This window comes from Oncorhynchus mykiss, chromosome 3 (genome assembly GCF_057628025.1).
Source record: "Oncorhynchus mykiss isolate SJ-2025 chromosome 3, ASM5762802v1, whole genome shotgun sequence".
NCBI lineage: Eukaryota > Metazoa > Chordata > Actinopteri > Salmoniformes > Salmonidae > Oncorhynchus > Oncorhynchus mykiss.
This window is the reverse complement of record NC_143024.1, coordinates 6,946,187-6,960,019: the sequence shown is the minus strand read 5'-3', so window position 1 is coordinate 6,960,019 and position 13,833 is coordinate 6,946,187.

Genomic DNA, 13,833 nt, shown 5'->3' with positions numbered 1-13,833 from the left:
TGGTGGGAGAGAGGCGCGAGGGAGAGAGAGGCGCCAGGGGGAGAGGCGCGAGGGAGAGAGAGGCTGGTGGGAGAGAGAGGTGCCAGGGAGAGAGGCGCGAGGGAGAGAGAGGCTGGTGGGAGAGAGAGGCGCGAGGGAGAGAGAGGCTGGTGGGAGAGAGAGGCTGGTGGGAGAGAGAGGCTGGTGGGAGAGAGAGGCTGGTGGGAGAGAGAGGCTGGTGGGAGAGAGAGGCGTGAGGGAGAGAGAGGCTGGTGGGAGAGAGAGGCGCGAGGGAGAGAGAGGCTGGTGGGAGAGAGAGGCGCGAGGGATGGGGACAGAGGCTATAAACGGTGCTCCTAGAAATAGAACTCGAGGACGCTCACAGCGTTTGATGACTCACCAGGTCAATGGTTTCTCTAGGCTGTGTGTGACTCTCTCTGTCTCATTCCCAACCTATGCGACTGCAGATAGGACGGGGGAGAGGGGCTGCTGAAAGCTGTCTCTTACGGTAATCAATCCATGAGGAATCAAAAGCACATTTTAGACATTTTATTTTCAGATGTTGGGTCATGTAACTCATTACACAGACCTTCCATCCATACCATCATATAATAACTCATGTCGTGTCTTTGGCTATGCCGGATTGAGTGATATGACATGCTATTCTATCAAATAATTTCTCTGTAATTAATATTACCTGATTGAGCTAATCATGTAAATGTAATTAACTAGAGAGTCGGGGCACCACGAAAGAATATTTATAGAGCTGTTATCTTCCGAATAAACTCTTTAAAGACCTGGTACTCTTTTACCTCAATAGCAGTCAATATTTAATCGTCACCTTATTCAGTCTCATCTGAAAGTTGTACATTCTTGGTTTATCTTCACGAAACAAGTTGAATCAGCAATACAAAATGTGATTAAATTATTTATTTACTAAATACCTAAATAATCACACAGAATTCCATCTACACAGAATGGATCATACATTGATTACAAATGATGTCATAAAGGAAACCGTCCCTAGTGGACGGAACATGTATGACGGCTGGTTACACAAAGAAAGGGGGTTGGGTTTTGAATGAAAGAGCGGGAAGACTGAGGAACACAAAGGTTTTGTCTCTATCGGGCCGGGCCGTAGGCAGCGATTCTATCGTAAATACAGTATCTTATGCATTCTAAATAACCGGCCATTTGAAAAAGGAAAATGCAATAAATATTTACTCTGAGCTGCACTTCGGTAGATTGGTTGTAGATAGAGGCCGAGTTGTCTGTCATGGATCTCTTGTGGTAGAACGGATACTTGGCAGTACCGTCGTCGTGTGGTAGAACAAATATGTTGTTCGTCCTTTCATAGCCCACGCTAACTCAATCGGCTAGGAGGTATCACTTCTTTAGTGAATAAGAGTTCAAAGTTCATACCAAGTTGCCATACTTTAATCTCATGCTATATACTAACTGGTATAGTCAAAATTCATCCTTTCGGCGTGTCGATCGACATCTTCACGTTTAAATTCGATGCTAATTTCGTTAGGTTATTATCTTAGCCCTTTCAACGTGGGGACCGTCGTCCTCTCATCCTTGGAACACAAAGTTGGATTTTCGTCAACGGGTTTATATCGTGGTGAAGAGAAGGGCGTGTTTCAAAGTTTACAACCAATGTCTGTTCTCTTGGGCGGGGCCTCTGAGTGAGCAGAGTTTACTCTTATGACAAACTGTTCTCTCATTAAGAAGCTAAAATTACATTTCATCTTTTCACAAATAGTTTCATATTTAAACATTTAAGTTGCACAACAATTCCATGTGAATCTGATAACTAGAATGTGTAGACTTTCCCAGATACTGTTTATGTCATACTATCATTAGTAGTAATGTCTCAGACAACAACTGATCTGACATCATATTCATTAAGTACCAACGCATATTTTCAACTGGTTGGATTACAGAAATATGGTTCCGTTTCCCACCTTTTAATGTCACCAGACTCTCTCTCTCTCTCTATGATAACAAAAGGCTTCCCAAGAGTCAACTCTATAAAGTAGAGAGAGAGAAAAGGGGAAATGTATTTATGGAGGTCATAAACCTCCCCCAGCAGGCCAACGTCATGACACTCCTTACACAGACCTTCCATCCATAACATCGTGTAATAACTCATTACAGACCTTCCATTCATAACATCAACATTTATTCACAAATTCATACCACACAAACTCACCACAGCTACTCTTCAAAGCTGTGGCATACAGCTCATCGATAATGTAGGCCGACGTTCCTCCCTGACATCACAGAGAGGCATACAGCTCATCCATAATGTAGGTCAACGTCCCTGACATCACAGAGAGACATACAGCTCATCCATAATGTAGGTCAACGTCCCTGACATCACAGAGAGGAAGCAACTGTAATGATGTTCTTCACATCACTGTGTCTCTGCTCACTTCTTCTGACTTCCTTCCGGTACTGAGCTGATGACTTCATTCATTAATTCACTTCCTCCCAGTGCTATTTCTTTACCAGCAGCAGTCCCCGTTCCTTACTACTCCCACACATCATTCACTGCAGAATCATTACAGGTAACTATTACAGAGTTAAATTATTACAGCATTACATTACATTAATACATTATTACATCATTACATTATTACAGCATTACTTTACAGCATTACATTATTACAGCATTACATCATTACAGTATTACATTATTACAGCATTACACTATTACAACATTACACTATTACAGCATTACATTATTACATCATTACATTATTACATCATTACATTATTACAACATTACACTATTACAGCAATACATTATTACAGCATTACATTATTACATCATTACATTATTACAACAATACATTATTACAGCAATACATTATTACAGCATTACATTATTACATCATTACATTATTACATTATTACAGCATTACATTATAACAGCATTACACTATTACAACATTACACTATTACAGCAATACATTATTACAGCATTACGTTATTACATCATTACATTATTACAACATTACACTATTACAGCAATACATTATTACATCATTACATTATTACATCATTACATTATTACAACAATACATTATTACATCATTACATCATTACATCATTACATCATTACATTATAACAGCAATACATTATTACAGCATTACATTATTACAGCATTACATTATTACACTATTACATCATTACATTATAACAGCAATACATTATTACAGCATTACATTATTACAGCAATACACTATTACATCATTACATTATTACAACATTACATTATTACATCATTACATTATTACATCATTACATCATTACATTATAACAGCAATACATTATTACAGCATTACATTATTACACTATTACATCATTACATTATTACAGCAATACATTATTACAGCATTACATTATTACAACATTACATTATTACAACATTACATTATTACAACATTACATTATTACATCATTACATTACATTAATACATTATTACAGCAATACATTATTACAGCAATACATTATTACAGCAATACATTATTACAGCAATACATTATTACAGCAATACATTATTACAGCTGTAAGAGGAATTCAATTCCTACCTGTTCATTAATCAATTCAATTATAACAGAGCAAAACATTCTGTTTCTAAGAATTTGTAAGGTTCTTATTTGCATAAAATAGACAAAGATCAGTTTCAATATTAATCAATAGCGTTTATTCCCGAGAGCTCTGGCCATAATCCCATGTACATTGGTTTATATACCTCACATTTCGTCACAAATGTCCCTCCTCTCAGATACAATGGCAATATAGTTCACAAGCCTTCTCACATTGTCTGCCACCTGTTAAACAATCTACTACAAGCCCAAGGTCTCTCCCCTCCCTGGGTAGAGACAGAATGTCCAGTAAGGAACACAGCATTCCAGCCGGTCTGACGATAGCTCCATTCGTTTCTAACAAGGAACAGAAAGTCCTTGTTCTAATTCTTGAGTAAAACTACGCACATTATATTCAGTGTTATGATTATAATAAGATTCATACATTCATACAGTAACAGAGTAGTATTCTGTTTAGTTATAATTCTAAGCTAAATGTATATATAATTTAGTCATTATTCATAAAAATCCCATAACAACAGCATACTATTACAGCATTACATGATTACAGCATTACATTATTACAGCAATACATTATTACAGCAATACCTTATTACAGCATTACATTATTACAGCATTACATTATTACATTATTACAACATTACATTATTACAGCATTACATTATTACAGCAATACATTATTACAGCATTACATTATTACAACATTACAGCATTACATTATTACATTATTACAGCATTACATTATTACAGAATTACATTATTACATCACACCATTATTACAGCATTACATTATTACATTATTACAGCATTACATTATTACACTATTACAGCAATACATTATTACAGCAATACATTAATACAGCATTACATTATTACATTATTACAACATTACATTATTACATTATTACAACATTACATTATTATAGCATTACATTATTACAGCAATACATTATTACAACATTACATTATTACACCATTACATTATTACAGCAATACATTATTACAGCAGTACATTATTACTGCAATACATTATTACATTATTACAACATTACATTATTATAGCATTACATTATTACATTATTACAACATTACATTATTACAACATTACATTATTACAGCATTACATGATTACAGCATTACATTATTACATTATTACAACATTACATTATTACAGCAATACATTATTACAGCATTACATGATTACAGCATTACATTATTACATTATTACAACATTACATTATTACACCAATACATTATTACAGCATTACATTATTACAATACATTATTACAGCATTACATGATTACAGCATTACATTATTACAGCATTACATGATTACAGCATTACATTATTACATTATTACAACATTACATTATTACAGCAATACATTATTACAGCAATACATTATTGCAACATTACATTATTACACCATTACATTATTACAGCAATACATTATTACAGCAATACATTATTACAGCAATACATTATTACAGCATTACATGATTACAATACATTATTACAGCATTACATGATTACAGCATTACATGATTACAGCAATACATTATTACAGCATTACATTATTACAGCATTACATTATTACAGCATTACATTATTACATTATTACATTATTACTGCAATACATGATTACAATAATACATTACATTACTACAGCAATACATTATTACAGCATTACATTATTACATTATTACATCATTGCAGCATACTATTGTAGTTCCAGCACCAGTCTCTAGTACAGTCAGTTCAGCATGTCACAGTAACAGAGGCTATACATCAGGAGATACACCGCATGGTCTCACTGACTGGCTGCCCACTGAGGTCTTCTGTCCCTGGTGAATTAACAGGCTGTTTATGGAGTGGGAAGCTGGGAGGAAGAGTGTAGAATTGTGGGGAGATGTGAGGATTCTCTGTGACTAGGCTTTTACAATAATGTTGTTTATCCAGACATGTCTCTCTCCACCAGGAAAAAAAAAACATGGTGAGTGATTGGATCAGCCTGCTACCACAACGCACCAAAGTACGTTCATCTCTAGGAGACAGAACGCGTCTCCTTCCTGAGCGCTATGACGGCTGCGTGGTCCCATGGTGTTTATACTTGAGTACTATTGTTTGTACAGATGAACATGGTACCTTCAGGCATTTGGAAATTGCTCCCAAGGATGAATCAGACTTGTGGAGGTTTATAAAAATTGTCTGAAGTCGGGGCTGAGTTCTTTTGATTTTCCCATGATGTCAAGCAAAGAGGCACTGAGTTTGAAGGTAGGCCTTGACATACATCCACAGGTACACCTCCAATTGACTCAAATGATGTCAATTAGCCTATCAGAAGCTTCTAAAGCCATGACATCATTTTCTGTAATTTTCCAAGCTGTTTAAAGGCACTGTCAAGTTAGTGTATGTAAACTTCTGACCCACTGGAATTGTGATACAGTGAATGAATCTGTCTGTAAACAATTATTGGAAAAATGACGCACAAAGTAGATGTCTTAACCAACTTTCCAAAACTATAGTTTGTTAATTAACAAGAAATTTGTGGAGTGGTTGAAAAACTAATTTTAATAACTCCAACCTAAGTGTAACGGCGTTCGTCTGTAGGAGGAAGAGAAGCGGACCAAAGCGCAGCGTGGTGGTTGTTCATATTTTAATAAATCACTACACATGAACAAACTAACGAAAACAAGAAATGTGAGAACGCAAAACAGTCCTATCCTGTGACGACAAACACAGTGACAGGAACAATCACCCACAAACACACAGTGAAACCCAGGCTACCTAAGTATGATTCTCAATCAGAGACAACTAATGACACCTGCCTCTGATTGAGAACCATACTAGTCCGAAAACATAGAAATGCCCCAAAACATAGAAAAACAAACATAGACTGCCCACCCAACTCACGCCCTGACCATACTAAATAAATACAAAACAACAGAAATAGAGGTCAGAACGTGACAGTACCCCCCCCCAAAGGTGCGGACTCCGGCCGCAAAACCTTGACCTATAGGGGAGGGTCTGGGTGGGCGTCTGTCCGCGGTGGCGGCTCTGGCGCGGGACGCGGACCCCACTTCACCATTGTCTTAGTCCGCCTTATTGTCCGCCTCCCTGGCTTACTCACCATGGCCACCCCTCTCAATGACCCCACTGGACAGAGGGGCTGCTCGGGACAGAGGGGCAGCTCGGGACAGAGGTGAAGCAGCTGCTCGGGACAGAGGGACAACTGCTCGGGACAGAGGGACAACTGCTCGGGACAGAGGGGCGATAGCAGCTCGGGACAGAGGGGCGATAGCAGCTCGGGACCGAGGGACAGCTGCTCGGGACAGAGGGACAGCTGCTCGGGACAGATGGGCGGCAGCAGCTTGGGACAGAGGGGCGACAGCTGCTCTGGACAGAGGGGCAGCTGCTCGGGCGGCCCCTGGCTGACTGACAGCACTGGCGGCCCCTGGCTTACTGGCGGCCCCTGGCTGACTGGCGGCACTGGCGGCCCCTGGCTTACTGGCGGCCCCTGGCTTACTGGCGGCCCCTGGCTGACTGGCGGCACTGGCGGCCCCTGGCTGACTGGCGGCACTGGCGGCCCCTGGCTGACTGGCGGCACTGGCGGCCCCTGGCTGACGGGCGGCACTGGCGGCCCCTGGCTGACGGGCGGCACTGGCGGCCCCTGGCTGACGGGCGGCACTGGCGGCTCCTGGCAGACGGGCGGCACTGGCGGCGCTGGGCAGACGGGCGGCGTTGGCGGCGCTGGGCAGACGGACGGCGCTGGCGGCGCTGGGCAGACGGGAAGCTCAGCTGGTGCTGGGCAGACGGACGGCGCTGGGCAGACGGACGGCGCTGGCGCCGCTGGGCAGACGGGCGGCGTTGGCGGCGCTGGGCAGACGGGAGGCTCAGCTGGTGCTGGGCAGACGGGAAGCTCAGCTGGCGCTGGGCAGACGGGAAGCTCAGCTGGCGCTGGGCAGACGGGAAGCTCAGCTGGCGCTGGGCAGACGGGAAGCTCAGCTGGCGCTGGGCAGACGGGAAGCTCCGGCAACGCTGGAGAAGAGGAAGGCCCTGGTAGCGCCGGAGAGGCGGGAGACTCCGGCAGCGGCGCCGGACAGGCGGGAGGCTCCGGCAGCGGCGCCGGACAGGCGGGAGGCTCCGGCATAGGCGCCGGACAGGCGGGAGGCTCCGGCAGAGGCGCCGGACAGGCGGGAGGCTCCGGCAGAGGCGCCGGACAGGCGGGAGACTCCGGCAGAGGCGCCGGACAGGTGGGAGACTCCGGCAGAGGCGCCGGACAGGCGGGAGACTCCGGCAGAGGCGCCGGACAGGCGGGAGACTCCGGCAGCGCTGGACAGGAGGAAGCCCCTGTAAGGATGGGCCGGAGAGACAGCCTGGTACGGGGGGCTGCCACCGGAGGGCTGGTGCGTGGAGGTGGTGACGGATAGACCGGACCGTGAAGGCGTACTGGAGATCTTGAGAGCAGGGCTGGCACCAACCGCCCTGGCTGGATCTTCACCCTAGCCCGGCAGATGTGGGGAGCTGGGATGTAGCGCACCGGGCTAAGCACGCGTACTGGGGACACCGTGCGCACAACTGCATAACACGGTGCCTGACCAGCACCACGCCCGCCACAGTTAGCACTGCTAGGAGCACTGTAGTGCTGAGATGGCACAGGACGTGCAAGGCTAGGGAGATGCACAGGAGGCCTGGTGCGTGAGGCTGGCACAGTCTTCACCAGACCCCTCGCACGCACCTCAGGATGAGTATGGAGAGCTGACCCCGGTGCCATTAAATCCCTGACACGCTCCGTCGGGCGAATGTCGTGCCTCATGCACCAAACCAGCAAGTCCCTCATATCACTCTCCTCCAATTTCCCCATTAACTCCTTCACAGTCTCTGCTTCGCTCACCTCCAACACCAGCTCTGGTTCTGAGCTCCTCCTTGGCTCCTCACGATAAACGGGGGGAGTTGGCTCAGGTCTGACTCCTGACTCTGCCACACTCCCCCTGTGCCCCCCCCCAAGAAATTTTTGGGGGTGACTCTCGGGCTTCCGTCCGCGCCGCCGTGCTTGCTTCTCAGAATGCCGCCTCTCTGCTTTTGCTGCCTCCAGCTCGGCCTTGGGGCGGCAATATTCTCCTGGCTTAGCCCAGGGTCCTCTCCCGTCGAGGATTTCCTCCCATGTCCAGAATTCCTTACTACGTATCTCCTGCAGCCGCTGTTGCTTCTCCTGCTGCTCCTGCCTGTTGACACGCTGCTTGGTCCTGTTGTGGTGGGTGATTCTGTAACGGCGTTCGTCTGTAGGAGGAAGAGAAGCGGACCAAAGCGCAGCGTGGTGGTTGTTCATATTTTAATAAATCACTACACATGAACAAACTAACGAAAACAAGAAATGTGAGAACGCAAAACAGTCCTATCCTGTGACGACAAACACAGTGACAGGAACAATCACCCACAAACACACAGTGAAACCCAGGCTACCTAAGTATGATTCTCAATCAGAGACAACTAATGACACCTGCCTCTGATTGAGAACCATACTAGTCCGAAAACATAGAAATGCCCCAAAACATAGAAAAACAAACATAGACTGCCCACCCAACTCACGCCCTGACCATACTAAATAAATACAAAACAACAGAAATAGAGGTCAGAACGTGACACTAAGTGTATGTAAACTTCCGACTTCAACTGTATATACTGAACAAAAATATATATACTGAACTGAAATATATATAGACTCTGAACAAAAATATATATACAGTACCAGTCAAAAACGTGGACACACCTACTCATTCCAGGGTTTTTCTTTATTTTTACTATTTTCTACATTGTAGAATAACAGTGAAGACATCAAAACTATGAAATATCACATATGGAATCATGTAGTAACCAAAAAAAAGTGTTAAACAAATCCAAATATATTTTATATTTGAGATTTTTCAAAGTAGCCACCCTTTGATGACAGCTTTGCACACGCTTGGGATTCTCTCAACCAGCTTCATGAGGTAGTCACCTGGAATGCATTTCAACCATGTTAAAAGTTCATTTGTGGAATTTCTTTCCTTCTTAATGCATTTGAGCCAATCAGTTGTGTTGTGACAAGGTAGGGGTGGTATACAGAATATAGCCCTATTTGGTAAAAGACCAAGTCCATAATATGGCAAGAACAGCTCAAATAAGCAAAGAGAAACGACAGTCCATCATTACTTTAAGACATGAAGGTCAGTCAATGCGGACAATTTCAAGAACTTTTAAAGTTTCTTCAAGTGCAGTCGCAAAAACCATCCAACTCTATGATGAAACTGGCTCTCATGAGGACCGCCACAGGAAAGGAAGACTCAGAATTACCTCTGCTGCATAGGATAAGTTTATTAGAGTTACCAGACTCAGAAATTGCAACCCAAATAAATGCTTCACAGAGTTCAAGTAACAGACACATCTCAACATCAACTGTTAAGAGGAGACTGCGTGAATCAGGCCTTAATGGTCGAATTGCTGCAAAGAAACCACTACTAAAGGACACCAATAATAAGAAGAGACTTGCTTGGGCAAAGAAACACGAGCAATGGACATTAGACCGGTGGATATCTGTCCTTTGGTCTGATGAGTCCAAATTTGAGATTTTTGGTTCCGTTGTGAGACGCAGAGTAGGTGAACGGATGATCTCCGCATGTGTGGTTCCCACCATGAAGCATGGAGGAGGATGTGTGATGGTGTGGGGGTGCTTTGTTGGTGACACTGTCAGTGATTTATTTAGAATTCAAGGCACACTTAACCAGCATGGCTACCACAGCATTATGCAGCAATACGTCATCCCTACTGGTTTGGGCTTAGTGGGACTACCATTTGTTTTTCAACAGGACAATGACCCAACACACCTCCAGGCGGTGTAAGGGCTATTTGACCAAGAAGGAGAGTGATTGAGTGCTGCATCAGATGACCTGGCCTCCACAATCACCCGACCTCAACCCAATTGAGATGGTTTGGGATGAGTTGGACCACAGAGTGAAGGAAAAGCAGCCAACAAGTGCTCAACATATGTGGGAACTACTTCAAGACTGTTGGAAAAGCATTCCAGGTGAATCTGGTTGAGAGAATGCCAAGAATGTGCAAACATGTCATCAAGGCAAAGGGTGGCTACTTTGAAGAATCTCAAATATAACACTTTTTTTGGTGCTGAGGAGTATATCTGTCTGTAAGAAAGCCCTTTTGAGGGGAAAAACACATTATGATTGGCTGAGCCTGCCCTCCCAGACCCACACATGGCTGTGTCCCTGCTGAGTCATGTGAAATCCATAGATTAGGGTCTAATGAATTTAATTCAGTTGACTGATTTCCTTATATGAATTGTAACTCAGCAAAATCTTTGAAATTGTTGCAAGTTGTTATATAATTTTTATTCAGTATAGATTAAGGTGTTTTATTTTATTGTTAAGCCCATAACCATGTGTATGAGGTTTATACTTTTGTTTCAAAGTAGATTTGTTTAAGACTACCCAGAACCACTCTGTGTGACCCGGATTTAGCCCACTGCAGTACGAAGGTTCAAAGGTGAACTTGTGTTATTTGTCAATTATAAATAATTTCAATACATACTCATATTTTTTTTATTAGTTTCAGTTTATTCAATTTCTGTTTACGAGACGGTTTCAGAGAACAGATTATCTTTTACAGGGTGACGCACCACGATGTGGTACAGCGTTGCAGAAACAGACACATGTACAGTATTGTCTTGTTTAGTTCTTATTGCTTGATGAGGTACTGTATTGCATGTTACAGCTTATTCATAATACTAACTACTATATGGTAAAACATTGGCAAAACATACAGATTGTAATAGCATAAGCAGACCTGTTTTCAGACATATTAAGAAACAAAGAATATGTACATATACACTAAGGCAGAAATCTCTCTCTCCTCTTCTCTCGCTCTCTCACCCCTCCTCTTCTCTCTCTCTCTCTCATCTCTCTCCATCTCTCTCCCCTCCTCTCTCTGTATCTCTCTCTCCTCTCTCCATATCTCTCACCCCTCCTCTTCTCTCTCGCTCTCTCTCTCTCCCCTCCCCTCTCTCCAACTCTCTGTATCTCTCTCCCCTCCTCTCTCTCTCTGTATCTCTCTCTCCTCTTCTCTCTCTCTCTCCCCCCTCCTCTCTCCATCTCTCTGTATCTCTCTCTCCCTCTCTCTCTCCTCTTCTCCCCTCTCTCTCTCTCTCTGTATCTCTCCCCCCCACCTCTCTCTCTCTGTATCCCCTCCCCCCCCCCCATCTCTCTCTCTCTCCTTCATATCATTCAGAGTACAGAACATGATGTCACAGTAGAAGCCTGTAACAGACCCATCTCTCTGAAGACTACAGTGTTTCCTTTTAACAGTGTTTCCAACAGATAATAACCACTCGGAAACTATTTGAACTTCAGTCATTTATCATCAGTCACTACTTAATTACCATTTAAGAATAATGAGTTCCCAGAGATGTTACATGGTAATTTGATGTGGAAAAAAAGGCACAGTGTAACTGTTATGACAGCTGTCGGATCCTCTTCCCACTGGTGATTTATACTATACTTCAAATAGAAACTCCCCTATAGCTGTGTATCCCTATGTAACTAAACAACCAGTCACATATAATCCCATATATAATCCCACATATAATCCCACATATAACCCCACATATAACCCCACATATAATCCCACATATAACCCCACATATAATCCCACATATAATCCCACATATAATCCCACATATAACCCCACATATAATCCCACATATAATCCCACATATAACCCCACATATAATCCCACATATAATCCCACATATAATCCCACATATAACCCCACATATAATCCCACATATAATCCCACATATAATCCCACATATAACCCCACATATAATCCCACATATAACCCCACATATAACCCCACATATAACCCCACATATAACCCCACATATAATCCCACATATAATCCCACATATAACCCCACATATAATCCCACATATAATCCCACATATAACCCCACATATAATCCCACATATAACCCCACACATAACCCAACATATAATCCCACATATAATCCCACATATAATCCCACATATAACCCCACATATAACCCCACATATAATCCCACATATAACCCCACATATGATCCCATATGATATCCCACATATAATCCCACATATAACCCCACATATAATCCCACATATAACCCCACATATAATCCCATATGATATCCCACATATAATCCCACATATAACCCCACATATAATCCCATATGATATCCCACATATAACCCCACATATAATCCCATATGATATCCCACATATAACCCCACATATAATCCCATATATAATCCCACATATAACCCCACATATAATCCCACATATAATCCCACATATAATCCCATATGATATCCAGGATATTCCCTTCGAAGAACGTAAGAGAGGCACTTCGCTCAGCAGCACCACATTGTTAAGAAAAAAAAAATCCTGTTAATTAAGAACCCTGATAATGTAATATTGTTTTGTTGTGGTGGATTATAATGATATTTTTCTTTGTGCCCTACATGCTAGTCTTGTCACCCTTCTCCCTTAAGGCTTTTCTTAAACAACACTTCCAACTCGTCTTTGCTGCTTTGACTCTTCTCATTGGAACCTTTTACCTGGTCTCTGGTCTCTTTCCCTGTTTCTTCCTCTTCACTGGAATCAGATTCTGATGATTCTCCCTCCCCATTTCTCTCCCCCTCTCCTTTCTCCTTTGCAGACTTGTCTGTTTTGGAATCTTTAAAAAGAAAAAGTAGTTGCATCATCCTTCTCTCTCTTCACCTCTCTATCTTCTCCTGTCTCTGAAGGATCACCTCTCTATCTTCTTCTTCACTTCCTCCTCTTGTCTCAGAATCTGTCTCAGTTCCAGGTTCCTTGTCTACTTTCTCCCTCCTCTGTCTCAGTTCCAGGTTCCTTGTCTACTTCCTCCTCCCTCTGTCTCAGAATCTGTCTCAGTTCCAGGTTCCTTATCTACCTCCTCCCTCCTCTGTCTCAGAATCTGTCTCAGTTCCAGGTTCCTTATCTACTTCCTCCCTCCTCTGTCTCAGAATCTGTCTCAGTTCCAGGTTCCTTATCTACTTCCTCCCTCCTCTGTCTCAGTTCCAGGTTCCTTATCTACTTCCTCCCTCCTCTGTCTCAGAATCTGTCTCAGTTCCAGGTTCCTTATCTACTTCCTCCCTCCTCTGTCTCAGAATCTGTCTCAGTTCCAGGTTC